The sequence below is a fragment of the Astatotilapia calliptera genome, chromosome 12 (assembly GCF_900246225.1).
Source record: "Astatotilapia calliptera chromosome 12, fAstCal1.2, whole genome shotgun sequence".
NCBI classification, from domain to species: domain Eukaryota; kingdom Metazoa; phylum Chordata; class Actinopteri; order Cichliformes; family Cichlidae; genus Astatotilapia; species Astatotilapia calliptera.
Window position 1 is genome coordinate 6,358,660 of NC_039313.1, and position 27,560 is coordinate 6,386,219.

Sequence of the window (27,560 nt, forward strand, 5' to 3'; positions counted from 1 at the left end):
TTCTCAGCCCTGCATTTATTCTGCACGTTTTACATGGTGAACCTGTTGTACGCTGACATCCTCTGCAGGTATGGCAAGGGCTGAGGTGGACATTATTTATAACTGAAGACCAAATGCTTTAGTTTTACTGAGAAAGGTCACACTGAACTTGTTATTTACAAAGAAAAATCTCACTGCATCAGTTTTTGTCCCGCGGTCCATAAACACAAATGAGAAGTTTCGTGTTGGCTGCCAGTAACAAACAAGAATAAGAGATTAAACGGCACAAGGTGCACTTGATTATTTTAGTTGCTATGCAACTATAAAAAAGAAGTGCATGAACTGCAGGGTGCTTAATGAGCAACTGAGTGTGTGTCCCTGATTTCACCTCTTTTGAAACCAATCTGCGATAAACAGTGGGTCCACAGATGGTCACTTATTACCACCTGCATGAATAATAAAGGAAAAGGTTTTTAGCACTTAAAGAGAGGGACAAAAATGAAACATTAAATCAAAAAAATAAACACGTCGCCCATCTGCAGGAATTCTAAAAAGATATGATACTGAGGTATCATTGAGTGGTTCTCTCCCAGCAGTCTGTTCCTGCCTCTCAGGGGAATAGTAGAAAAGGTACCAATTGAGGCAGAACCATAGCCCCAGGGGGCAGTGGAGGTGGCTTAAAATCCCCTGCCAGTGCTTTCAATACCGGATGCCGGAGCCTGGTTGACTTTACGATTTTGCGTAATTTTGTTTTTGGCTAGTCTTTATATCTTCTTCTTGTCAGGTCTTAAAGCTGGTCTCTCATCTGAAGCCAGGATAAAACTCCTAGTTGAGGTGGGCAAACACAGCTCCGGTGATGTACTGCTCCCCCAAGAACAGCCAGTGCAATAGCTCAATCCCATTAAAAAAGAAGTACAAGATCAAGACAGAAACAAAACATGACCTGGACTTGGGATATACTTTGTATTCATTCACACTACACAAATGCCCCGTTTCAGCTGCCAGAAGCAAGATTAACCACAGTATCAAAATGGAACAACAGACGGTTGCTACTCAGTGTTCGAGTAAATCAGCGACTAAACAGAGTCCTCTTTTCAGAGTTAGCAAAGAAAGTCTGACCAATGTTTTTCTCTTCACTTCTTTTTTTTGGGGGGAAGGGGATCTTAACTTCCACAAATAGGTTCAACTTCAGTTTACAGCTCCTAGGAAACCAACACCAAGGCCTTAATTATTTGTCAACTGCCAACAAGGCATTACTGTATCTATCTGAAACAAGAACATCAGTACGTTAGAATACTCAAAAAAGGCTGTCAAATGGAGTACTTGTAGCATTTTCCTAGGATGAATTCAAGAAAGCCAACTAAGATATATGTAAGAGGAGAAATTTTGTCTGTTCCTGTATAAAAGTGCAGCCCTACAGACCTGGCAGACAAAAGAAGTGTCAACAACTTGGATGACCCAAACGTTAAATTAGCTACATAAACTGCTTCTTTGATTCTGCAGATGCACTTTAACACTGTCTCATAACGTGTGCTGCACCTGTTGAAACCTCTGACAACAACATATATTACAACTGGATTGCCAATAGCATGAACTCACCTTTGGCTGTGGCGATAGACCCATACAAATATCAGAGCAGGCTGACATTTATCAGAGCAGAGTCACAACTCTTGGGCTGCTGTACCTGAAAAACAGATTAAAAACATTTCAGAATTGTTTGAGGACTAGACAAAGAGGATGAATTTACAAGAATAAATCCAAAAATATGGTTTCACCTAAATGGGGACAGATAGCATCTATATATAAACCCATAAAGAGCATGGGTATGTTTCCAAGCAAAGACTTCTTCTTAATATCTTAGTTATTGTGGTTGGTAAGCCACAGTTACTGCAGAGAATATTTCATGACTTAAATTACTGCAAGAACTAGAACAAGGAACTTCTGTACAGTCAAGAAAAGGGATATCTATCATTCTATCATCTATCATATAGAGATTGTACAGTCATGTGTAAAACAAAGTCCTCACATGACTCTATGCAGTCAAAGGCAGATGGTAAACTCTACAAAGGCAGACGTTTTGAACGTTTGTAGTCTGGATCATTTAGGCGAGTGTTAACACCAAGCCAAAGACAGATGATCATCAGCAATGATCTGAGAGAAGCAATTATTGCTGTCCATCAATCTAGAAAGTGATATGACGCCACCTCCAAACATTTTGAAGTCCATCACTCTATAGCAAGAAATTTATTCACAGGTGCAAAACATTCTAATCTCCCAGGAGTGAAATTCCCAGCTAATTCAGCCCCAGAAAAACAAAAAACCGAATCTCAGACTCTACAAGCATTAGGTAAAAGTTGTGCATAATGGTACAATTAGAAAAAGACAGAACAAATATGGCTGGTTTGGAAGAGTTGCCAAGAGAGAACATATTCTCTTTAAAGCAAACATGGCAGCACAGCTTAATTTTGTAATGCTGCACCTAAACAAATCATCCAACTTCTGGAACACAGTCCGTTGGACAGACAAGACCAAAGCAGAGATTTGCTTGCCCAAAACTGGGTCTTACAACAGGACAATGATGCATAAATGAATAACCACAAACCTCAATGAAGTGAGTCGGTGCTGTAAAGAAGAGTGAGCTAAAGTTCATTCACAATGATTTAATCAAGGCTGATAAAGTCATACTACTTCAAGTTATTGTTTCTAAAGGTAGAACCGGAAAACTGAATCATGGATTGCACTTAGTTTTTCCTGTGAGCTTTCTTTTTCCCATGGCAGTATTGGTCACCTCAGATTGGACCTTCACAGATATCTCTATCTGCATTTCCATAGTTGCATCAGAAGAACATTGGCTGATATAATGATATGAGAACGACATGTCATGGCATTTGGTTGGGCTCCACTCAGAGATCAATGTGCAACTGTAGCTCTCTGTGCATTTTTATCAACCGAGTCATAATAAGGTTTTTGCCTTATGCATCAAAAGGGTGAAATACTGCTCACTTGCATTTTTCATTTACATGCAGTCCTGAATGTAGCCTGACACATAATCATTTTTTGTATGTACCTCCCAATGCTGCAATATTTCATTTCAAAGTGACACCCCACCCAAATCTCACATCTGTTGGCTCATATCCATAAGCTGCTGATTAAAGTCCTTCTAGTCAGTTTCCCTGGTCAGATATGCAACAGTAATAATATCAACATGTCTCCTAGTGGTGCAAAGAAAAGAGACAGAATGTCAGTGTTGATCTGCAGGTATCAGATTTAAAATATTCAATCAATAATGCCTGCCACTCTCCCACTAGTCTCAACAGGAAGGCTGCTGAAGCACCTTTGTGTTAGAAGCACACAGTGGGTATAAGAGGGAGACAGACAGCGGCATGGAGTGGTGAGGCTCATGTCTGTTTGGTCAGAGGGGTCAGACCGTGACAAGATGCTGACACAGAGGAGGATGCAGCTGGGAACCTGGCATACCTCTCCATCCTTCCCCTTCTAGTCTCCTCTCACTCTAAGCTCTTTAATTTGCTCAGCCTTCCACTTCTGTGCAGATTACTGGAATGTTACAGTAAATTAGCCAGCGTGCTTCTGCTCTTCTCATTTAGATCCTGTCTTTGAACTTCTACAAAGTCATAATAAACAATCCTACATTTTTTTTGGTGCACTGCAGAAAAACAGAGGCACATCCAACATTAAACATTTTCAGCAAATAGCACAAACCTGTCTTGTTGAGACTGTGACGACATTTACAATTCCTGGGAGGGCTGCAAAGGAGAACTGACAGGAGCGCTTGCAAGCGGCGGCCTCATTCACTGGTACTGCTCGTTCTGCAGGATCTTTTATGTGACACCATTACAGCTGGAGATTTTTTTTTCTTTATTTTGTTTTGGGTTTTTTTTTTAAACAAAGGGGATGATTCACTACTTTATGAAAAGAACAAAAAAAATGTTCAACAGAGCAGGAAAATAAAGACTTAAACTTCCTTTTCAAAAGCCCCGAGGGGCAGATTAGCTAGAAACAACGGCATCACGGAAAATGGATCCAACAATCAGCAGCCGCACTGGGCTGAGTCATAATTTATTACTCGTGCACGCTGCACGGTAGCGTCTGTTAGTGTGAGTCTCAACACTGGGCATCACACTCAAAATAGATTCAAGAAACTGGAGCTGGGAGACTGATCACATTACAGCATTGTTGGGCTTCTACGACTGCACATGACATCTTTGACTGGGTGGTGTTGTTTCTTTTTATTGTTGGTGGAATAGTGTCTGGTGCTCGTGTATCATTGGCCTGGAATCATTGCCTTTGCAAAGCAACAGCTTGCTATTAAAATAAAAAAAAGGCTGTCATCTTTAACCACATGAATAAAGCAAGGTCCCTGTAGTACTCAGGTTTTAATGAGCAAAAAAATACATATGCACGGGGCCTTTGACTTGTGATAACAACAGGGAATGTAGTTCTATTTCAGTGACTTAAAGTGGTCAACAAAACTCAACCCTGCCTGCTGTTTTTTTTCCTATGTCACTCTCTCTCCTCTCTCTTTCTCACACACAGCACACACACTGTAGTCACACAAGTGCAGCTTCTATAAATAGCAGGGAAGAGTAGGCGAGCGGGGGCTGGGAGTGGCTTTTACTGGGAATATGATCGATTAAAAAGCAATTTGCTCCTCCGCTTGGCCCCTTCACTCCTAAATGACAACCCCCAACCCCTCCCCCCTCCATATGATGCTGTCTTTCCATCCCCACCCCACGCGCACAACCGCTACTCCCAAGCCTAAGCCTCGGTCACAGTCTGATGGGCACCATGAAAGCGACCAGCCAGAAACATCTGAACAGCCCCTGCTGGTCTCAGAGAAAGTTGAAACTTTGTTCTAACATACAGAATATTTGAGCAAACTTAAACACAGGCAGGAGGACACACTAAAGGACACTTCACTCCATAATCCATTTCACAAAATCCCTCTTTTGGTTCTGAGGTGCTATTTTTGCATATCGATTACTCCAGTCTGCACTGATCAGGAATAACATTATGACCACATGCATAATATTATGATGGTTCCCCTTTTGCCTCCTAAACCCCACTAGACCACTGAAGGTGTGTTTTGGTATCTGGCACCACCATCTGGCAACAAATACTTTAAGTTTGAAAGCTCAGGGGTTGGACCTCCATGAATAGGACTTGTTTGTCCAGCACATGCCACAGATGGTTGATTGGATTGAGATCTGAGGAATTTGGAGGCCAAACAGGTCAAACTTTTTGTTGTGCTCTGCAAAATGGCTGTGCATGGTCTACAACAACACTAAGATACGTGGGACGAGTCAAAGTGATCCACATGGAAGGCAGGATCCGAAGTTTCTCAGCTGCCCAAAGCATCACACTCCCTTCTTTCTACAGTGCGGTCTGGTTCCAGGTATTCCCCAGGTAAGCAAGGCACCCAGCTATCCGTGTCATTTAAAAGGAAATGTGATTCATCAGAACAGGCCACCTTCTCCCTTTGCTCTGTGGTCCAATTCTGAGGCTCACGTGCCCGCTGTTTACGCTTTTGGCAGTGGACAGGGTTCAGCATGAGCACTCTGACTGGTCCGAGGTTATGCAGCCCCACACACAACAACCTGCGATGTCCTTTGTATTCTGACACCTTTTTATCAGAACCAGTTCATCTCTTGGATTGGGTCGTACAGGCCACTCCCCTCATGCGTCATGACCCTGTCGCTGGTTCACCACTGGTCCTTCCATGCTTGTGACAGCACCCACCTCTCAGCAGAGCTGCAGTGTTAGCTTGCTGCACATGTCTTCTGGTTGACAGACATAGCAAAGAGAAAACAGCTCCTACATATAAATCTTCACATTGAGATTTGTAGATTTTTTTTTTTTTTAATTAACCTGTTCATAATTTTTGCAAAGCACAAATCCTGCAGAATGCTTTTGGATGCTCTTTATTTTCTGGCACCAGAAGGCAATCGAGAAACACGAACGGTTCACACCAAACTAAGTTAATTACTCTGTTTCAGGGTACTCCTTCAGGTGCATTGCACTAACACCTGCTATGCTACAGTACAACACGCAGTTTATTCGACTGAATGGTGTAAAAGAAGATCTCCTTATGTCAGACTATGTCTATCCTCAGAATTAGAAACAAATATAACTTTAATAGATTCTTCTTGGGAGTGGACCCGCTCTCTCGAGAACACATTTCACTCTTAAAATTACTTCTGAAAAGGTTTCCAAACAGTTGTTAAATCATTTAAAAAAAATGTTTTTTAGATTTCTAAAATTTAAAATGTGCTGCTTGTCAGTTTTGTGTGACTGTAAACCAAACAAACTTTGACCCTCTGAAATATTATGATGTAATTTTACATTTCTAGGCTTTTTTACAATCTTCTTACATTTTACAGTTTAAATTATCTATCATCTGGTTGTCGCGGATTAATCATTAAAAATTATGGTCTAAAGAGGCTGAACAGTATAGAGTCTGTAATACAATCCCTGGATTCCACAAATACTATGTGTATGAGATCACCTATTGGAAATAGCGGCAGGAGTGAAGATAAAATGGAAGAAGGGCATAGAGGAGAACAGGCAGCAGAGTCTGGCTGGTTGTGAGGAGACTGTGTGGCCGGCTTTGGAGAACTGATCCATTGGTTATCTTGCTGTCAATATTAACAGAATACTTCAAAGAGAAACAATTATTTCAATAAATCTTAACAAAAAATTTTAAACTATGTGTTCTGTACACACTCACCAACCACTTCATCAGGTACATCTGTTCAAAAGCTCTAACTCAAATATGCTATCAGCCAATTAAATGATAGAAATTGATTGCATTTAGGCCTGCAGATGGCCAATAAAACCTACTGAAGTGCAAAGTAAGCATTAAAATGAGGAAGAAAGGTGATTTAAGTAACTTTGAATGCAGCATGGTTGTTGGAGCCAGTGTGCTCTGAGTATTTCAGAAACAGCTGATCTGCTGGGATTTTCCCACACAGTCATCTCTGAGGTTTACAGAGGTCTGAAAAAGCAAAAAACGTCAGTTCTCTGAGAGAAAAAGTCTTGTTGATGCCAGAGTACAGAGACGAATGACCAGACAGCTTCAAGCTGATAAGAAGAAAACAGTAACTCAAATAACCTCTACAATCAAGGTATGCACAAGAACATCTGGAGATGGACTGCAGCAGTATTCATGTCGGTTAAAAAAAAGCTAAGGGTAAAATTAACAATGACTAACACTGGGCAGTGCTGATTTTCTAACACTGGAATATTTATAATAATAATGGCATTTATATAGTGCTTTTCGGGGCCCTCAAAGCACTTTACAATTCTACTATTCATTCACTCTCACATTCACACACTGGTGGAGGCTACAGTTGTAGCCACAGCTGCCCTGGGGCAGGCTGACAGAAGCGAGGCTGCCATATCGCGCCATGGTGGCAGGTGAAGTGTCTTGCCAAAGGACACAACGACCGAGACTGTCCGAGCCGGGGCTCGAACCGGCAACAAGACGAACTGCCAACTCTTTGAGTCACGATCGCCCCGATTGAGTTATTTTCCAGTGTTAGAAAATCAGCACTGCCCAGTGTTAGTCATTGTTAATCTTCAAAACTGACTAGGTTACTTTTAAAAATATAACACTGTCAAAAGTGTTCATTTAACACTCAACAGTATTATATTTAACACTCAGAGGAGTGGACCCATATACACACTCTCTAGTGTTAATTTAACACTGGAGATTTTGCTGTGTACCAAGGGTTCAGGCTGCTGGTAGTGGTGTAATGTTTTGAATCCCACAGCCTACCTGAGTATTGCTGCTGGCCATGTCCTTCTTTTTATGACCACAGTATTTCCATGTTCTCATATCTGCTTCCAGCAGGATAATGCACCGTGCAACAAAGCGCTAATCATCTCAAACTGCTATCGTGAACATGATGATGAGTTATCTGTAATGAAATAGGCTTCACGGTCACTTGATCTCAGTCTAATAGTGCACCTTTGGGATTTCTGGAACAGGAGGTCATGGATGTGCAGCTGAGAAAACTGCTGTAACTTTGTGATGCTATTGTTGTTATGGATCGAGGTCTCTGAGTAATGTTTCCAGCACCTTGCTGAATCTATTTAATGAAGGTTTAAGGCACCTTTGAAGGCGAAACTAGGACCAACCTGGTATTAGACAGGTGGACCTAATAAAGTGACCAGTGAGTTTATGTATTAGCCCAAGCAACAGCACAGGTGGAGATTATACGGCTAAAAACACACAGTGAATAACACTAACAAGAATTTTCTTGAAATTTGGCTTCATCAGATAAAGAGTGGTCAATTCTGAACTGAAAATATCAACCATAAACAAGCCAACAACCTCCTAAACAGACCATGAATGTGGTACACAGGGAGACAAGAGTCGTCACATCTTTGATTTCTCAATACAGGCTTCAAAGCTGCAGCTCATCCACTTTTCTGGCCTTTCAGAAAAACTTGCAAAGATTATCCTCACTGTCTGCTGCTCTTGGTCACTGCAGGGCTTTGCTTCATGCTTAGGGAAGGTTAGCCAAGGCTGACAGATGACGTAATCTAACGTGGAAGTCATTAGGAGAGAGGTCTGGCTTCTTTATCAATGGCAGTACCCCTCACACACACACTGGGAGGGGTGGGGAGTTAACAGGAGTGATTCTGTCCAGACTGCTCATGCTCCCACATGCAGTGTTAGGAAGCCTAATGAATAAATCCATGCCAAAGTCGTAAACATTGCTCATTTTTTATGTTAAGGTATCATTTATCATTTTTAGCATGTGCTACTCTTCACTAACCTCCTTCAGTTCTGTGCAAGTAAAACAGTAGTTTGACAGGTTGGGAAATATTTGTTTCCCCCCAGTGTTTAGTCTTTAAGCTGAGCTAAGCTAATGCTTTCTAGCCCCACAGGTCGTAAACAGATGGATGAATGATAATCTCATTCAAGTGTACGATTTAAACTCTTCACTGTTTCTATAGACTAACAAATGAGGAAGCCTCAATGCATCACTTATGTAACGGGTGCTGGACTATAATGCCCCAAACAGTAGCCTTTAACGATGTCTTCTGTTACTGAATCAGTGACCTTGCATGGTTTACCGTAGGTCACATGACTTCAATGCTAATGGGATGAAGACATATAGATGGGGGGCTGCAGTGGTCTTAATAGATTTCAACAGGGGGAAACAACTAGAATGTAAAGGATCTTTGCAGTTGGGGGGAAGGGAGTAAATCCATCAGACCCACTTGTATTTTAACCCATTCTCACTCTCTGACTGTTATTCATATGCATGCTAATAATAAGGAACAGTTTCTAAAGCCCAGGTAGAATAGATTTTTCTCCAAAATTACTCAGCTGAGGCACAATGAAAAACTCGTAAAACTGCCTCAAAGGCTGAATTCAATGGTTTTGAAGTGAAAAAGTTTCAGTCGTGACTCCCATCACTGTGGAAAAATGACTCTCTGTAGACTACAGATTCTTAAATTACGGAACAAATTCAATACAGGTACTTTTGACTTTATGACCTCTTGTCTCCCGCTCCATCTTCACACATAAAATGTTCTTTTATCTTCGCTACATGGATTAATAAAAAGCAATTTGCTTCTGTTGCAGAAAATCCTTAAAATACTCATTTCAATTTTCTGTTCTTAAAATTAACTTCTTACGTAACGGCCTGATTTTGATCCCACTGTCAATGTAAAAATAATGCCTCTTCTTTTTTTTTTTCCAATCGGTCTAACAGCAACTAAAGAAAATTACACCCTGGCCCCATAAGTGTCGAACCTCGCATCCAAACAGTTTGTAAAACGAATACTGCCAGAGACAACTGTGCACTTGATATGATTTTAAAACCAACATTCCCTTGTTAGGGCTTATGGATTGGCCATTCTCAACTCTCCCTTACACCAACACACACACGCACAGCTTTCTCTGGCACGAGTAACGTGTCAAACAATAGTTGCCAAGTCTGCTGCCTGCAACAAAAGATGGAAAGAATTAGAGAAATGGAAATGGTGATTCAACACTGTTATGAAAACCGGAGCACAGTGTGCTATGAAAGAGTAAAAATCCATTCACACAGACTTAATATGCCATTGAATCTCATCACTGCCCCGGCCCCCCTATCTGCAGCACTCACAAATGTTAAACATTATGCACTGTATTATCCCAAGGTTTTTACACACACACACACACACACACACACACACACACACACACACTTTTTCCCTTTGCTGACTGCCTTCATACATTTACGATTTGGTATTTAAATGCAAGGTCATCCCTACTAATTGGAATTTGTCCTAAAAGCTGCAGCCAAACATAAATAATATCAACAAAAGATTATAACCCAGAACAAAAGTCATCATTACTTCTTGACCTCGCTTGAAAAATCTATACTCTGCTCACAATAGCAGACATATTGCACCAAAAAACCCCAATAAAAAAGTGCAAGCTGATATCGTGTCCCAAACACTTTGCAAATTCAGTGCATTTTGTTCCATTTATATCCTCCTCTCTACACCACACCTTTTCTTTAACATCCAACAAAGTTACACTTTACTGACTTCTCCCAAAGGAAAGTGCAAGTGCAGAACTTTCTGACATCAAGCCTTCAGCCATATAGCTGACTCTGGAAACCATCCAGCAGCTGTAAATACCTGTGCAGAAACAGCAGCGAGCACTGCAACGCTACAGAGATTGGTATTCAGAACGGCGTCTTCCAAAGATGAAGCCGCATAAAGGGTCCAAACTAGAACAAAAATGTAAACAAACCACGCTGGGCCAACTCATGTTAGATTAGCTCTGTGGTGCAGCAGTTAAGTAAACTGGCAAAAGCTGCTCTGCAAATCGAATGATAGAGTATATAACACACACATATAGATATTATATATATCTTTTGTTATTTTTAAGTAGACTTTGTAGCAGAGGACAAGGCGAAGGCTGTCAGGATGTAAACAAAGAGAAAAGAGCGAAGCAGCAGAAAGAAGGCAGAGTGACAGAAATCGGGCCCAGCAGCTCAAAGTTAGCTGTGAAATTTTATCCTTTCAGGACCGACTTCCTTTGTAGCAAAGCAGCCCAAACCGGACTGTAACATATGACAGAAGATGCATTGCAAGGGTTGTCAAACTCTTGATGAACGCATAGGACGTTTCTCAAGTAATGAGCCTCAGAATGGCCAGAACACACCAGTGCACACATGCAAACAGACCAAGACCCTGTTATTTTGTTCAGTCTAACATCACTCCTCCACAGCAACACAGAGCTACCCTTGCCTGTTTGCAAGCAGAGGAATATATCTTGTTGGTGTTATATCACACACATTAACTCTGACCAGTTTTAAATGGTTTTGCAGGCTACCACATGAGCGAAGCTGAGAGATTCAAACATGAATCGTGGAAGATAAAGATAGAAACTACCAACAGTGAGGGGGAGAGCAGAGAACAACGATATGAAATAAAGATACAGAGAGGATGAAGGAAGTGTTGATGGGGATTTAGGGAGCAGCAGTGGACTTCTGCATCTTGTGGTAGTCCCTCACGAGGGAGTTTTGTGGCAGGCTGGCTGACTGCGCTGCTGTCAAACAGCATCAATGCTCTCCTTCTCTCTGGAAACAAGAGTTGTGGTTGTTTATCCATCCAAATGCAGCAAGACTGCACACTTGCTATCCACCCAAATAAAACTCACATTTGACAAAATCTGTTGTACAGTTAAATATTCAAAACTACTGTATCCCTGACATCAGGAGAGCCAGCTGACTGCACAGATAATGTATTTAAGGCTAAGCCACATCAGCTCTAAAAGTGTAAAGTTAAACCCACAGCCTCAAATCTGCACTACTGACTTACGGGAGAAGAGAGAAATAGAAAGTGCAACACAGAGGACGCTATCATAGGTTTTTAGCTGTGGTCCATCATACAATTTGATTTAATCCTTCTGTGTCCAAGGATAACTGCTTATCTTAATCCTACGAACAAAATGTCAGAGGGAAAATGGCCCAGTGGAGAAAACAGAAAGACAGACTAGAAACACCATGGCTGCCGTATAATTTGGATGCAAAGTGCACTTTCTTGGTGTAAACTATGTGCATTACTATTGCTGAAAATGAAAATTACAAGATTGTGAAGGCAACTGTCATGCTTGCTAATATTTCCATCTTGACTAAACATCTAATACTGAATTCTTCTACAATGAAAATGTCTTCACCATGCATTACAATAACCCTGCAATTCACATGCCTGATCTACTGCTGTTATTTTAAGGTCTGGCTAACTTCTCTATCTTATCCATTTCAGGGTCATGTGGGAGGGCCGGAACCTATCCCAGCTGTCATGGGGCAAGAGGCAGGGTACACCACAGACAGGTGATCAGACTGTCTCAGAGCCAATAAGGACAGACAACCATTCACACTCACATTTACACCTACGGCCAATTTAGAATCAGCAATTAACCTAACTTCACTAACTGTGACTGTGAGAGAGAACCCAAGCTGAAATCCAAATTCCATGCACCACATAAAGCCAGGACCTTAAGTAGCTAATTTCTATTTAAGGAAAACTGGTCCATGGTTCCTTTCTTTACACTGTCTTGCAACCTAGATGGCAACCATGTAGCATGGAAAACATACAACATTCTTCAGCTTTCTGACCACTGTCAATACACAGTGCAGTTATGCATTTTTTCATTTAAAAAAGCAAGTCTAAAGCTGAGTTCAAACAGAGGCTCCCCTGTCACACATCACTTTGAACCACTTTGTTGGTCACTATTGGACATTTCAAGCTTCGGTTGAGAAGTCATTCCTCTAATGTATTTACCAGCATCCTGTGCCTCCTCATTGGGAGTCATCTCAATTGTTTATCACATTGTTGAGAAAAAGTTTAAGTCAGAACCCTCCCACTTCACAACACCGTCATTTTTTCCACCCAAATATCATTGACTATCTGTGGTCTCGGGTAACCATATCACCTTGAATAGCTTCCTGTGTGGCCTAAGTGCAGAACTGCATGACCCCAGCCATGGCAGTTATGCTACCACACTTTCAAAATTACAGTATTTTTCAAACAGGCTGTGTTACACCAGGATTTCACCCATCAGTGCTGAGGTCTTCTGCTCATCAGTGAACACCAACTTCAAACTAGAGCATAACTTGAAATGCAATCTATCTGCATATCTGCATGCAATCTATTAAGCATACATGGATGAACGGGTCCAAATATTCACAGTTACTGTTAAGATACCTCATTGGCTAAATGCAGGCCAACAATATTGCAGATGCAAATTGCATCAGAGTGATGACGTTTGTATTAAAGGCTAACAAAGGCAAACAAAAATGTGTTTGTCTCTAATAGGCAAACTCTTTCTAACTGATTTTAAACACATTTTTGGATTTTCTGCATTTCTGCTGCTTCTCTCTTACAAGGCGTTTATATCAGTCATTCACTGGGAAACATAATATGGGCGTCCAGTCTGCTAATGTGTCCTTCGGCAAGTCATTAGATTTCCACAATGTCAACTGCAGGTGACTCTGACATCTGACCTTTAACAGAAGCTGCCATAGCGAGTGAAAGTGCTTTTCATTAACTGGAATCTTATGTGATTAACAACTTGCCAGGAAGTTGACTGCTTCCGATTAGACTGGGTACAATTTGGAGTAATTTGTCTTGCTGTTTGCCATTGTTGTCCCCTCCCCACCTCTTACATTCACCATTTACAGGAAGTAAGCATTCATGCTTTGATTAACAGCTCCTCTCACATGTGGATGCACAATGTGGTGCCTGAATTCAACACACAATAGACGAAAATCACGCTTTCTTTTTTCTCTTTTTTTCTTTCACCCTGCTGGTAGCCACATGGTTCTGCTGCTATTCACTGCCTGATTAGAGAAAAATGATTTATTTTACCTTGACTACCAATCATGTTACAGCGCCATATGGCAAACGCATTACATAATTGCTTGCTGATCGATTTCGCCAGCAGCTCAGGTGTTTGACTTTTCTGCTTTAACATATGGCAAAATAAGGGTGCTGTGGTTAACATGAACTGAAATTCTGCAGCTCTCCAGCTCACATACTTCTCATTTGCACATATACGCACAGCTCAGCTTATTTCAGAGCTTTGTATCTCTTAGTAGGTGCGTGTGCACCGCTGTGGCTAATTCATCTCATTGCCTACAATCTTTTAAACAACAGGGAAGCAGAACAAGTGACTGTCAACTGCAAAGTATCGTACAGTAAACCAGACGTAGCCCCTGGAAAAGCTGCTCTGTTGTCTCCAGCAAGAAGGGGATAAAACATAAAACATAATGCGAGCCACTTAATTTACGATGGTGAATTAATGGGTGCTGACAAGCTCAATAATTTTTCAGACGCAACAGATAACAGTTATAATCATCAGCCACGGAATCAAGTAGTCAGTGAAGAGACAGGGTGTGTGTGTGTGTGTGTGTGTGTGTGTGTGTGTGTGTGTGTGTGTGTGTGTGTGTGTGTGTGTGTGTGTGTGTTCAATATTGCATTCTGGCCAAAGCAGGTCCCCATTAATGGCGGACCTTGCGAGTTAATGTGATATTGTTTAGTTTATTACCGTCCAATGTCTGCCAGGACCCAGACTACAGAGAGCTGGGTCAGAGCCAGCACTTGCTCCTTCTCCTCTCTGCGCCTTAACAAAAACACGTACAGCACAAGAATCTTTTCCTGAACCGACTGCACTGTCAGAGTACAAGCTGTAGCCATGCTCAGCCTGTACTGAATACCTCTGCACTGACCATTCATTGCACCGTGATTCATTAGCCCCAGTCGTTTAAGCCACTGATAATCACTTTTTACATTGTTGATGGATTAACAATAAAAAAAAAAGATTTTAAACGAGAATGTTTTTAACAAAGTGAGATCCAGAGCATGCATCCTGTGGTAGGTGCATGATTTCATTAGGGATTTGAATGGTGCTTCACTCCAATAAGCTGAAACCATAAACAACACAGAATTTCTCTGGGCATTGACAGCAGGGCGGTCACACAGGAAAACACGCTACCTCGTCTGATAACTTGTGTTATACAAACAGCATGTTTCAGTGTCTCTTACTCTTTCTCTATTAGTGAGATAGTCGATGTTGTGGGAGAGCACAGCTGCCCTCTATGGGTGTGAAAACATACTTCCAACCTCCTGGCAGAGAGGCAGCCCTGATTTCTTCTTCTGCTGCTGCTGCTGGATCATGGCTGGAAGAAACGGAGAGGTGCTATTGTCAGAGCTGAGGTGTTTAACACTAATTAGACGGCTTATCTTGCTAAATTTGCGTCAAACATCGCTCCAACAGCATGGAGACATTTTTGTTAAAGGAGGATTTCTAGGCACAGTACAACCTATTTGGCTCACTTGGAATGTGAAGCATCTCTCATCTGTTCACATCATTTTTTTTTATGCTTGTAGAATATACCTCCCACCCCACCTCAGCCTGCACTCCTCCTGTATCTCTGGCTTTCGAATTCCATACTTTTGCATGCCAAGTTCAATACAGCACAAGGAAAGGCTGTGTTTTTCTTTGCTCTCTCCTCTGTGCCCCATGCTATCTGAGGACACAAACCATAAACAACAAGGTGGAAACACACAGGACTGTTCTGGCAACAGATTTTATAGAGCGGGCCCAAACAAATGAGGTCTGCATGTACGCTGACTGAGCTTCAAAGAGCGTGTGGAGGCCGCAGTTCATATTTCCAAGCCGGCTGGCCTCTCTCTGCTGCACCACAGAGACCTCTGGAGATGTAGGAAGCATGCTGCTCTGAAGGAAAACTGTGCATGAATCCTTCCAGCCACTCAGAGGCCTTCTCCCTGATCACATTCAACATGTTGTGATCTGTGATCCAGCAAAGACATGAGAGGATGAAAGGAAGACGTAAGATCTCCGACTCTGAAAACATTCATTATCATGTCAAGGCCGGTCAAGTTGTGGTTTTAAGAGAAAATATGCGGTTCTTTTTGCCAGGAAAAACACTTCCAATGGCAGTCGATTCTGGAGGTCTTAGTGAAAACGAAAGAATAAGACTGTAGCTCGTTTTTCAGTTTTGAATGTTCCTGTTTCCAGTGCTACTCTTCCACTGAAAGTTGCTGGTTTGGGAGCAATTTCAATAGTCAGGAGCTCACTCTTGCATTACAACAGAGGTTCCCAAAGTGGGGGGGCAGAGCTATAGCAGGGGGGGCGCGGTATGAAAAGAAGAAAAAAAAAAGAACGCTTGGACACTGCAAGCATAATGGACAGGTTTTTGACGGGGCGCCCACACAAACGCAAAGCAGGAGATGAAGCATCGCTGAATATGTTTCCAAACCAGCTTCCTTCCAGGCCAAAGACTAGAAAATATGGTGAAGCAAATCTTCCCTTTGGCTTCATCTGCACAAGTGCCGAGGTAGGTCTCCCCTGCAAAATTGGTTTTCCCTGCGTCTGGAGCAGCGCTGGGCTCTCCAGATCACGGACAAACAGTATCCCACATTCTTGATTTTTAGTTCACAAACACTTCTTGTAATGACTAACTACTCCTGACATTTTGGAGATGTTAGCTCTTTATACAGTAAAGTTACAGCGGGATACAAATAACATCAGGCTGATCCTGCCACGATTTGTTCCCTGGGTTTAAATCACGGACAAACAGTATCCCACAGCTGTTTATGTTTTTCAACCCATTTTCCACAGAGAGGCATTTTTTGAAAAATGTATTGATAGCAATGTTGAATTTTATTACACAGGTAAAAAACAACTACATGTAAAATAATTACACCGTGACGCCTCTGCCTTTGTAAATGGAGCGACAGTAACTGCATGTGTATATGTGCGCATGTATAACCTGAAGATAGTCAGATTAACAGTAACAGTATTTTGTCTCTATCTGACATTCTGCAATTCATCTCACATAAGATTTTTCCTGTAAAACAAAGGGGGGCCTAGCAAAAAAAGTTTGGGAACCACTGCATTACAAGATCATGTTTACAGGATGTTTCAAAAGGATTCATCAGTCTGTGTAATACAAATAAGCTATATTTAAAAGATATTTCCTTTTATTCTATTATCGTGTTCCTTGCACAGCACTGCCTTGTAGAAAACGTCTTTATCATCTTTACAGGGGAAGACATGGGGGCTAAATAATACATTTGTAATGGAAAAACACTGATGTCTCTAATAGGAGGTGACAATGGTCTGTACCAGAAGGATCATATATTGCCATATACGCTGTAATATAGTGTTTTCTAAATATAGTTTAACAAAACTAGGATATTGATTTAAAAGAAGGAATAAAAAAGACTGGACTTAGGCAGTGTTCATCTGATACTACTGAAATACAGTTTGGCATTGTGGCACCAGACGTTGCCTGTGGAGCAGAGGAGAGATGAAGCAAATTCCCTATGCCCGTGTCAAAAACGCTGCATAAACTCTCCCCATTAGAACTGCAGAAGTCAGGTAACGGAACGAGGGCCTGACCTGGCTGCCACTCCTACTGCCCTGTCATCCATGGCAAACGCACCAGAGGCCAGAGAAAAGCCGAGCAGCTCTGAAGCAAGAGGAGGAATGAGAACAGAGAGCACTGTAGTGTGGTGAGGGGCTAAGCAATAGCTTAGACTGTTACACCAGTTAGTGCAACAACTGCTCCATTATGCTGGATTGCAGACCTTTGGCTGCCAGACAGCATTAAAACACACTGCAGCAACATTTACAGCAACAATGAGAGTACAAGCACACTATATCAGTAATAATGAATCACTCACTTATGCACTCATTCAAACACAGCCTCCTGTGCTCCGTCGCTTGCCCACACTCAACTAAGTCCCTTGCTTGCTCGCTCAATTGCTCATTCACTGGCTCGCTCAGTCATGCACTTGCTCAGCAATTCCCTCACTAATCTACAGACATCTGCATACACACACACACACACACACACACACACACACACACACACACACACACACACAAATATCTACAATCTGTATTTTACAAAAGACACAAAAGCAATAAGAAAGCATGCAGAAAAACCATGAAAGCGTGTGTAAATGCAAAGTATTAACTAGAACCACTATGGAAGCAAAGCTGTGTAGCTGCCTTGTTAATGGTACTTAACATATCTGTGTTTTGTTAGATTTGAAATGCATTCTGTACAATATGTGGGAGTGAATTTTCTGTATTTAAGCAAAAAAAGGTTAAATTATTTGCACTTTTATTAGTCCATGGACAATTATTAGTCCATGATCAACACTATAAAGGCCATCCAGCAAAACTGTGAGGCTCACTGGGATGTTTTTTGGGGGGTTATAACATACCTCTGTGGCATAGAGGAATAAGATACATCAAGCTTTGGCTGCACGGCGTATTAATAGGATCAGTTCATTGTTGGTTTAAACCTTTTCACAGGATTTATTAACAATAAGATTTATTCTTTACAGCAAAGTTTGCAACAACAGAAGAGAAAATACAGCATTAGAAATAAGGGAGGAGATGATCAAGATGAAAGAGAAATACTTGACCAACTAAAGCAGTGAAGAGTCTATTGATAGCCTTCACTGATAAAATGTCGTGCATTTTATGTGTTATTTTCAACAATCAGTCAATATAGCTTTTATTTTTCTCCAATAACAGGCATGTGGAGACAGAACTGTAATTAATTTTACAGAAGCTATTTTCGTGACGTGAGTAGACACGATCTGCATGGGGGCTTATGATACCACCTTATGATTTCCTAGCAAAACACAAAGAAATGAGGGTTGGCTCAAGACGTTTGTGCAGCACTGAATTCTAATGGACTAAATGCCACATGATTCCCACAAACCTAAGTACCAGCAATCCCTTCATAGCTCACTGGGTGAGTGCAGCACTGGTGGTTGATGCCATGTTTATGGCTCTCTTTAAAAAAAAATATATATATATTCATTACCATCATCCAGAGTGAAATAAAGCAGGGAAAAGCATGTTTTTGAAACCACAAACTGTATCAGAATTGCTTTTTAAATCACTGAGATATCATGCAAATGTAAACATGCTTCATCTTACATCCAATATGTTAAATGCAAAAAAACCCCACTGTGTTCGAAGACAGCCCATACTACATTACCTCCAGAATAAAATTTATTTTTCTTAGAGAAATATGCAGTCTTGCTCCAAGTTTAACAGAAAATCTGCCAAGAAAACCAATCGCTTAAACAAATTTTAAAACGTCTTGTCTGAAGGGGTCAAAACAGGCGTCCTTAAAGTATTTTAGTATTTCATGTCTCATATCTTTTCTTCCACACTGCTGTGAAAGTATGAAAACGACTTGACATTTTAATCAACCCCTCTGCTTTCTAACTGAAGGCGTTAAGGCTTCATCTGCAATATTAAAGCCATTCATTTACACAGAATTTAAATCCCATTTCAAAACATTTTTTCAATGTTTTAATTAACACAGAGCCATTAGCAAAAAGTACATTTTAATATCAAATGCAGTATAACCGTTACCCTACAATATTTCTCAACATTTCTTTGTATGAGAGAGTGACGCCCTGCATCAATATAAGATTTAGGAAGTGGCCCGTTCCCTTTTACCAACATTATCATTGTGTTTTAAAATATGTGACAGTAACCCACTGCTTTTCAGGGCCTAACTTTACGCCAATTTACCTACCTTTTCTGTGTATCTTTGGATATTTAGTCAAGTCAAGTCAAGTCAAGTCAACTTTATTTGTCAATTCTGCCACATGTACAGGACATACACAGAATAGAAATTGCGTTACTCTCAAACCCTAGTGATTAGAAAAATGCAAATAAAATAATTAAAAAGTAAAAATTTAAATAAATACAATACAATTTTACGTATAACAAAAAAAAAAAAAAGCTATGCAATATACAATATACAATATTCAAGTAAGAAGGCATAGTGGTGCAAAATAGGCAAATAGTGCAAATGGAGATTTAGTAGTATACGGTAAGAGATAGTGTAACGACATTCCAACCTTTTTTCTACCTTTCCCCTAATCAAGCTGGCAAACTGTCCACAACACATATACCATACCTGACCTGCCTTACTATGCTACAAATGTTCCATCATTTATTTGAGACTGATGACCTATGTGTCTGGCTGAAATCCTCCAGATGGCAAAGATTGTAAGTAGCTTCCATCACTAATGCCGAGTGAATGATTTTTGAGCCCATGCTGACCTGATGTAACACCATAGCAAGCATGGTTAGCATGGTGAAAACTACTGAAAGCAGGATAGGATTGCCTGTGTTAAGGCAAATTAGTGTTATGTGAATGCTATCCACTGAATATGGGTCGGAACCTGTTGTGCTGCCAGATGTCTTGAGTGCATAAGGCAGGACTGAATGGCCCCGCTGTTTATGAGTGTATGCGGAAGTCCTCGGACAGATCAGAGTGAAAAAAGACCCAACATTAACTCTCATTCGACTGGCTGAGAGCTCTCTGAATCACTGGGTTTCATGGATAATTACTTGTAAACCATGTGACATTTGAATTAAGCACCTAATGTGACAGCCAGCTCTGGCGTAAAAATGACTTCCAAATCACCAGTTGACATTTTTGTTAGAAAACTGTCACTGTGGCACAACTTTTGCACATTTTGTCTTTTTTCTATGCACCTTTTAACATAAAGCCACAGTTTTTCAGAGGTACAAATTATGAGGTAATGCATGTTGCAGGCCCTCTGCAGCCACAGCATTGCACAATAGATAAAAAATAGCCAAACTCTTCACAAACATAGTGAAGCTCTTAGCAGCTAAAGAGCTTGGTATTTCTGCTAAGAGCTGGAGGAGACCAAAACTGAACAAACATAATGAGGAAGATCAGACTGATCAAGTGACAATGCATAACTTACAACATAGCTAATGTGGCTGTGGTTGCCAACAGATCCCCCCAGCGATAGGTTTGCTATGGTTAAAGTATGCCTGTGCTATGTTTTCAGCGTATTCATTTGACCCCGAGGGTACAAATTAAAGTACTAAATAGTAGACACAAACAAACAATAGTGGTAAACTGATAGTTACACGTTTTAGATTGCATGCTATTGTCTCTGCGTGTTCCAGCACCAGCCTACAAGTTAAAGTGATGATGAATTTAGGAAGGCATCTCTTAAAATAGCACCCAACAGTTCCTTGCATCATCAAATTCAAATAGGTACTTGGCAAAAAGGAATGCAGGTGAAAGTAAGTGTGGGCATTTCATGGGAAAGCATTCAGACAAGGTGAGTCAGTGGCCGATACAAGCATCACTCTCTGCCTCATTAGCTTTGGATGAATGAACGTTCAGGGCGAAGAGCCGTCGAGGCTTTAGCTGGTCCCACAAAAGCAGAAACACAAACACTTTCATTTTTCTCTGATTTTTCTCAGTGTTGTAGTTTTTACCAACTAGCTTTATATAATCTAATATCCTGAGAACATGCAAAGCCCATTAATATCTACTTTTGGCTGGTACTGGTCACGCCTATTTACCTTTCAGTCATGGATGTGACGATCATTGATGGTGGTACTGACAAAAGATGAACAAACAGCAAACTTCAACTTGAGTTAGTCTAAGGCAAAAGAACAAAAGACAGCACAGTTAGGACCCCAGTCATTAGGTCTCACATATTCTCATCCATGAGGGAAGGCCGAATCCCACGAGAAGAGCTGCGTTGGAGATAAAGCCCACCGTGAAAAAAATCCTATTCTGTGCCAAGTCAGTTAATCCAAATTAACTCCGCCAAGGCTTTCCTAACACGTCTACACCTGTCAGTTTGGCCTGGGCTCTCAGCCGAGCAGCAGCACTATAATCATCCGGCATCCACAGGAGAGGAAATTATTCAGGAAAGTGTTCAAGATTATTAAAAGAAATCAGAAAATGCTGCCTAAAATCAAGGATGTCTTAAGAAATTCAATGAGGAAAGTACGTTTCTCACAGAGAGAAAGTGAGAGAGAAGGGAGAAAACTGAGTGTCATAGAAGAATCGGTGGAAATCAGAGAGCAGCAGCGTGCATGAATGTAAGAAATGAAAATGTACCTACTGTAAAAGAAAGAAATCCCTTCTACTGTGTTAAAAAGAAAGGTTTTCAGCAAGATTTCATCTTAGTGAGATATTGAATAATTTTAAAATGTGATCACCTTCCATATGCTGGAAGCTCCTCAACAACTGATAACGTGGTTATGGCAACCGTCGAGGTTGAGAGGAAAAGAGGAAAAGGTGAAAGACAGCAGAGATGAAGGAGAGCTAGCAGGCAGAAAATGAAAAGGGGAGGTGTGAAACTGTCATTCTGAGCATAATCTCATATCAGTTTCAGAATACAAATGAATTATGAAGACGTCTTTGATGAGTTAATTGATAGTTCTAATCATTCATTTTGACCTTGTCTAATTTAGCAGAATATGATGTCAGGCTAATGAATAAAAACTCTTAATTATGATCTGGTACTGCAAATAGTAAGATAATGTATCAAATACAGTGAAATACAGCTGTGAAAAAACTATAAAGAAGCATGATTTATATAACTTCATGCACACCAGTCAACATTAAAGTCTCTGACAGATTAAATGAATAACCCTGATAACTGAACATTGAACCAAGGCTATTGGTATTTATAAAGATGCTTCTGAGATAAATCCCCCCTATAAATGTTACTGCATTCTAAGCAGCAACTACGCCCATGGCAACAGCACTCCCCGATGACAGCGGCCTCAAACACTACACTGCAAAGAGCTTAAGGCACTGAACTGGCCCCACCAAAAAACCCACAGGACTCAAAGGATTCGCTGCCATTGTCCCTGAGCCAGACTCCCAGAACAAGTCCTTTATCTATGCTGCAACATGTCAGAGGTTTTCTGCGGGGGAAAAGAGGGAGTTCACACAATATTATGCAGGTGGTTTTAATATTGCGCCTCATCGGTATGTGCTTGGGCTCAGTGGAATTTGAAAGAATTCAATAACAGCATGGCAAACTGTTTTATGTTTAAACTGAATTTGAAATCTTTCATTCACAAATTTTATCCATGTTTTACTTCACTGAAACCTATTTGGCATCAATTACTTCTTAAAGTTGCCCTGCCTAAGTCTCAACAAGCTTTTCATACCTGGATTTGGGCACTTTGTCCAACTGTTCCTGACGGAGATTCTCAAGCGCAGACAAACTGAATTTTGAACTGTTATCTTCAGGTCTCTGCACACATGTTTAAGTCTCGGCTTTAGCTGCAACCCACCAAGGATGGTCAGAAACTGTTTCTGAGGTCTAATCAGTATTGTGCCAAAAGGTGAACCATCTGGATGAAAACTGCTATAGGACGTCTAATTCAAACTAGGGTTTGAATCTAAAACGCTGCTTTTAAGAAAACATGAAGGAGACATTTCATCTGCTGGTGAAGATCATGCGATCAAAAGCTCAAGACCAAAACAGACTTTAGGCTTAATCAGTTTGCATTAAAGAGATTTTTGCTTTCCAGTAATGAAAATGATAATTTGGTGTAATTGCATCTGTAAGATATCAGCAAACAAAACATTCTCAAGTGATTTTCGTAAAGCTATTTCTAATGACTTACAAACTGCATCTAAACGGAAAGAAGCTGCGCTCCACATAGCTGAGGCAGATGTGAAACAATAAGGAATGATGGAAAGAAAAACACTGCTCACAATTTTTTTCAGGATTCTTACCATTCTTTCAGATTAAAAAGACAGCTGAGATCTTTGGCAAATAATACTGTCTTAATTTTATTCAGGCCTACGTGTGATCTCTGGCACAAACACTCTCAAATGCTGTCAGATAATCACTGAACTTGATAGCTAGACAGATCAGCTTTGTCAGCGTCCTGGATGTGTTGTACCAGGACTGTAGTTATATCACAAATCCAAAAATCCACATACTGTACCAAAAAAAGAAAAAAATACTATTACGCCGACTCTGTCAGATTATTATATCCAAAGCTTTGAAGGAGGAGGGGAGGAGGAAGAGATTAGAGAGGCTCATTTATAGCACAGCTGTGCTTGAAAAAAAGAGTCCTGTCTTGACAAGTATTGATTTGTAACCTTTCACAGGATGATAATAACCTGAGAGATGCTGTCCCTTCGGGCCTGCCGGAAAAAAGAATAGGGAGAACGCCACAATGTGTTCCCTATTTTCACCTAGCTAGGGTGAACATTTAGGCACTTTATGAGTGTCAAGCCATTACATTTTCTCATTAAAAAGCAATAGTGTTGAGGGTGAGAGAAGATCGTTTTCCTTGCAGTTAAGTTCCTTACGTGACACTTTTTGTTACCATAACAAAAAAGGATGACAGAGAAAGAATTCCACACTCATGAAAAAATAAGCAGATTTCACATTAGTTAAAAACTGCAGACTTAGTGTAGGATCAAAAAAGTGGGCAGGGACATAAGAGGCTTTAATCGGTGAACAATCTGAGTGGCTAATGCAGAGCAACGTAGTACAACTCGTCCGCGTGTGGATCTAAAAAGGGTTTGGCCTGTGTTCATCTCCATGCACTCGTAGCCACAGTTAAATAGCATAGTGAGAAGTCCAATCCCACAGTGCAGCTTAACCAGTTATCCGCACTAACAGCACGCGACCTCCTGCGGGTTCCAATGAGGGATGCATAACAGAAAACTACCCCAGCAGGTTGAGAGCTTTCTGTTTATGCCGGTTATGAAGTTACGTTTGTACTTGGGGGATTTAGCTGATGCCACGCACCTCACTTACCCCCCCCCCCCACTTTCCTCCCCCAGCTGCTGTTTGAACCAGATTTCAACACCACCGCAGTTCTGATATGTCGTGCCCTAGAAACCACTGCCGAGTGGCTTAGCCTGACCTCGATAATTCTAGACAGGCCACATCAATGGCTGCTGGGCAAACAGGGGGACAGTGGTCACAGTCAGCATTGTTAAAACACTTGTCACTGGGGGCCAGAGTGAAGAAGCTGGCTCTGAGCCATGTGCAGGACTGGTGGACATAAACAGACATTTATCTTGTATTTGGAGTGATTTACAAGAATTTCAACAGCACTTCATGATTTTATTATATGAATTCTCAATTCTTCCATAAATAGAAAAAGGTAAAAGCTGTAAACCATGCTACAGTGTGTTTTATTGACGCATTTGATAACTTTATATTTACCAGGGAAAACACCAGGGAGCATTTTGCAAGAGTAAAGAAGCATATGGAGAAATATGTAGTAACTATACAATTTCTTAATTACAACAAAGAGTAAAAGCTAGAGTTAACAGCAACCTAGATTCAGTTTTCTCTGCCAGGTCTGATGCTAACATCATCTCCATTAATTCTCCATCATATTTCTTATACTTCAAACAAGCCAAGAGGTCTCCTTCAGGTGCCGGGCATCACTGGTTTGGATGTGACTTGCACAGTAACAATGAGGTCAACAACGAGGTGAAACATGAGCGCAGGCTTCCAGGTCTCATGTAGTTATGTAATTTGCTGGATGTACAATGTGTGCATGCATGTGTCTGCGTGGGAGAGACAGAGAAAGACAGCAATCTGGGCACTGAGTGCAGGTCCCAGCCTGCTATAATTAGCTCTCTTTCGCTAAACCGATTAATCTCTAACGCCTGGACAGTAGTTCCCACTTACTCTCACACACTGACACATATAAACACAGACTCGTGCTGTAAGTATGCGCACAGGACATGACCTGTTGAATGGCATTTACCTCAAAGCATGTGACATACAGCTAAAAAACTGATAAAAATAATTTGCATATGTGCTTCCTCCCACAGCCAAAAGAGCCAGCGTTAATTGCTCACTGATTGGTTTAGCAATTCTTCTTTAAAAAAAAAAGAAAAATCAAAAATAAGCGTGACGTCAGGGGATAAGTAACGGCAATAAAAATGCTATCAGGCAGTGATAATATGAAATGTTTTAATGTGAAGAAATTATGATTTATTTGTGACAAACCAAATATAATTTTATCAACCATTACCAAGTGTTAGGCACCAAATTCCTTATGAATCCACATCCTGCAACCAAAACAAATCAAGCGAGCCAATTTAGAGATATGAACTTTTCACAACTGTGGGACTAAACTAGTGCATAGTATCATTTTCTAGTGTAAGTTCAGTGGACAGGTTGATACATACTTCAATAATAATGTGAAAAACAAGACACTGAGTTTAGTACAGAACTCAGAACAAACTGAAAAATAACAAACATGTTCCTGCTGCTTCACTCCTTGGACTTCTAATCAAGCCCAGATTGCACCTGTAGACCTGCATTGTGAGGCAGTGGATCTAAGCATCAACCTCGGTCACTGTAAAACTGTGCTCCTGTTCCTGCACTGCAAGAAACATCCCTCCCAGGAGGGTATTTCTTTTCTGAGTCATTCAAATATGAAAGAATTGATAACAGAGTTAAATTTTGCTGCCTGCGCTTGAAGAACACCTGGAACCTGTGTAAAGTGCAGCAAATCCATGTATCTGAAATCATCATCTTTTGCCATAACTGGCACGTGCAAAAAATATTATCTGATCACGAGATTTCAAAATGGAAAGCTTGGTGCTAATTGGAAACCCTTTAAGTTCTCTTATCACCAGCCAGTAAAAGTCATTTGAATAATGCCTATGTTCCCCAGATGCTTTGAGATGGAATCTGCGAGAATCCTCCCTCCCCTGTGCATCACTGTCAGTCTTCCTGCTCCATCCCATCGACCTCATGCCTTAAGTTAATATTACTGAGTCCAAAAGAAGGTCTTCTGTGCAGGTAAATAATGTTTGAAGCAGCTTATGCAAACTGTGGAGATATCTTTGTGTTTCTACGTATTTGACCATGTGCAAACATTTTACGTTACTGCAAATCCACAAAAGCTGCCAAAAAAATTTTCACGCACAAGTCACTTTTCACCTTAACCATTTAATCCCACCAGCAACAACTGTTGCTGTTTTACCCCCTATTACATTAATTAAAAAATAAACATACTGTGTGTAGGGGAAGTCTAAGAAGTAAAATGCATGCACTTATTTTGCAGGGAAAATTTGGGGATTAAATAGGTTAACTTAGAACCTTTAATTCAAACTAAAAATCAGTCCTAGCAATCATTTTCATATTATATTTATATGCATGATATAAAATAAGGTTATAAAATTCAATAGGGAACTCAGAGATCTCTGAAAGAAAAATTTCTCCATTCTAAAATTAAAAGCAAAAACATTTACACTCATAGCATTCACTAAACTTAAGCTAGCTACCAGAGGTGGCAAAAGTACAGTAAAAGCACTGAATCAGTGACAGTGAAAAAGTGCACACTTTGAAATGTACTCAAAATAAGAAAGTCAGAAGTAGCTCCTTAAGTAGCATTAAAAATTAGCATTTCTATCATCTATTTGTATGCAAATCTATCTAAACTTTGTGCTATATTATTACATATATATTTGCCATCACACCTAAACAGGAAAATGAGCACAGTCAGTGGTTAAAGTGGGATTCGGAATGTCGGGGAACCCTAAGGTTGGTTGTATTGACTCAGCATGAGGAAAAGAATTACAATCACAATCATTTCTACTTGCTGCTCTTTGTGAATGCACACAATTGAATTCAGCAAGATCTAAGCTGAGCTACCTTAGCTAATTTCCATTTACTACACCAACAATATTCTG

The 27,560-nt window shown here is 40.6% G+C and overlaps 1 protein-coding gene across 10 annotated transcripts in view; it reads right to left on the bottom strand.

Annotated features, from left to right (window-relative positions):
• Positions 1-27,560, bottom strand: part of arvcfb (ARVCF delta catenin family member b) — a 261,628-nt gene that overhangs the window by 205,065 nt on the left and 29,003 nt on the right. For 8 of the 10 annotated variants that reach the window (XM_026186584.1, XM_026186589.1, XM_026186581.1 and 5 more), the window contains exon 2: positions 1,579-1,663. The gene's annotated coding sequence lies outside the window, so the exon portion shown is untranslated. Of the gene's footprint in view, positions 1-1,578; positions 1,664-15,057; positions 15,094-15,128; positions 15,176-27,560 lie in introns of those variants that run through there. The other 2 variants (XM_026186582.1, XM_026186583.1) reach the window with 2 other exon arrangements.